Source organism: Pan paniscus, chromosome 14, assembly GCF_029289425.2.
Source record: "Pan paniscus chromosome 14, NHGRI_mPanPan1-v2.0_pri, whole genome shotgun sequence".
NCBI lineage: Eukaryota > Metazoa > Chordata > Mammalia > Primates > Hominidae > Pan > Pan paniscus.
The window spans coordinates 114789351-114792109 of NC_073263.2; positions in this window are offsets into that span (position 1 = coordinate 114789351).

Below are 2759 nucleotides of genomic sequence, written 5' to 3' on the forward strand. Positions count from 1 at the left end.
CCTGTAGTCCCGGCTACTCAGGAGGCTGAGGCAGGAGGATCACTTGAGCCTGGGAGGTCAAGGCCACAGTGAGCCCTGATTGTGCCACTGCCCTCCAGCCTGGGTGACAGAGCAAGACCCTGTCTCAAAATAAAATAAAATACATTTAAAAAACTGAAAGCTTGCTCTTTGATAGATACCATTAAGAAAACAAAAAGGTGGCTGGGCACGGTGGCTCACGCCTGTAATTCCAGCACTTTGGGGGGCTGAGACAGGCAGATCACGAGGTCAGCAGATTGAGACCATCCTGGCTAACACGGTGAAACCGTGTCCCAACTAAAAATACAATTAAAAAAAATTAGCCAGGTGTGGTGGCAGGTGCCTGTGGTCCCAGCTACTCGGGAGGCTGAGGCAGGAGAATGGCATGACCCCGGGAGGCAGAGCTTGCAGTGAGCCAAGATCGTGCCGCTGCATTCCAGCCTGACAGAGCAAGACTCTGTCTCAAAAAAAAAAAAAAAAAAAAAAAAAGGCAAGGCATAGAATGGGAGAAAATGTTTACAATACATAGCGCTGACAAAGGATCTGTGTCCAAAATATGTAAAGAACACTCAGAATTCAACAATAAGAAAATAAACCATTCTTAAAAATATGCCAAACATTCTATAAATAGACACTTCACTGAAAAAGATACAAATGGACATCAGACACATGGAAGGACCCTCCATGCCATTAGTTGTCAGTAAAATGCAAATGACAATCACAATGAGACACTATTACAAAGCTATTATAATTTTTTTAATTAAAAAGACAAATTGGGAGTGGTGGTGCACACCTGTAATCCCAGCTATTTGAGAGGCTGAGGTGGCAGGATCGCTTGAGGCCAGGACTTGAGAGCAACCTGGGCAACATAGCAAGACTCTGTTGCAAAAGACAAAAAAGAAAAATAAAAAATTAGAAAAGAAAAAGACTGACAATACCAAGTTTTGGCAGAGATGTGGAGACGCTGTTGTGGGGAACATGCAATGGTGCAGCCACTTTGGAGAAACAGGTAGCAGTTTCTCCGGAAGCTAAACACGCACCTACCACACGCCCCAGCCATTCCACTCCCAGGTATTTACTGAAGGGAAAGCACGGGTCCACAAAAGACCTGTACACAAACATTCACGGCAGCTTTATTTGTAACTACCAAAACAATGAAAACAACAACCCAAATGTCCTTCAACAGGAGAATGAGCAAACGATTATGGTAGAGCCAAACAACAGGATGTGCCTTTGCACTAAAAAGGGTGAAGGCATGCTGCATACAGCAACATGTGCAAGCCTCAAAAACATCACCCAAAGAGAAAGAACCTAGACATAACGAAGTACACACTCTGTGCTTCCAACAAAGTGAAATGCTGTGATACAAAACTCATCTCTTGCGACAAAGCAGACCGGTGGCCGTGTGGGTTTAGGGGTCGGGTGAACCGCAGAGGCCATGCGAGAGCCTTCTGGATTGAAGAAAATGTTTCCTATCTTGATTGGGGTGGTGGTTTCATGGGTATACATACTTGTAAAAATTCTTCAAACTGAGCACCTAAAATGGGTTTATTTTATGTAAACTAACCTCAATGAAGTTGATTTTAAAAGTTAAAAGAGGCCAGGTGCAGTGGCTCACGCCTGTAATCTCAGCACTTTGGGAGGCAGAGGCAGGCAGACCACTTGAGGCCAGGAGTTCAAGACCAGCCTGTCCAACATGCCGAAACCTCATCTCTACTAAAAATACAAAATTAGCCTAGCTTGGTGGCACATGCCTGTAATCCCAGCTACTTGGGAGGCTGAGGCAGAAGAAACACTTGAATCTGGAAGGCGGAGGTTGCAGTGAGCCAAGATCATGCCTCTACACTCTAGCCTGGGCAACAGAGCAAGACTTTCTCAAAATAAAATAAAAATTAAAAGAAAAAATGGAAAACGAACGAGGCATTTTTACTTAGCTCTACTTAGATAAACTAATAGTTCCTCATTGAGGATCTTTTTCAAAGTCAGTGCCATGGTCATCGTGATCTTTCTTAATGCTCTTGTCTGGATCCTAAAGTTTTCTTCTTATGAAACAGAAACAAACAATGGCCAGATTAACTGATGACTGATGCCTCCAGGTAGCCTTCCTAACAGATACCACCTGGAGACCACAGATGGACATGTGTCTGCAGGTCTTTCGTCACACCCTTCCTCTCATCACCATCTCCTCAGGCATGATGTGAACACGGTTCTGACATGTCTGTCCCGTGATGCTCAGTTCTGCTGCATGGCAACAGTAACATAGAGCCTTTTTTTTCTTTTTTTTTCTTTTTATTTTTTTTGAGACAGTCTCGCTCTGTCGCTAGGCTGGAATGCAGTGGTACGATCTCAGCTCACTGCAACCTCCACCTCCCAGGTTCAAGTGATTTGCCTACCTTAGCCTGCCGAGTAGCTGGTATTACAGGTGACTGCCACCACGCCCAGCTAATATTTGTATTTTTAGTAGAGACGGGGTTTCACCATGTTGGCCAGGCTGGTCTCGATCTCCTGACCTCGTGATCCACCCGCCTCGGCCTCCCAAAGTGCTGGGATTACAGGCATGAGAAAACGCGCCGGGCCTCACAGAGCCATTTTTAAATCCCCCTTTGAGGTTAGTCATGAGTTCAGAGGGAGAAGTGACTTCATGTGGATTTCAGTTCCCATTCTGTGTTTTTCATTATTAGGAATAGGCTCTGGTTAGCAGGATTTCATTCTTAAATAAAAACAGGCTCTAATTAAGCACA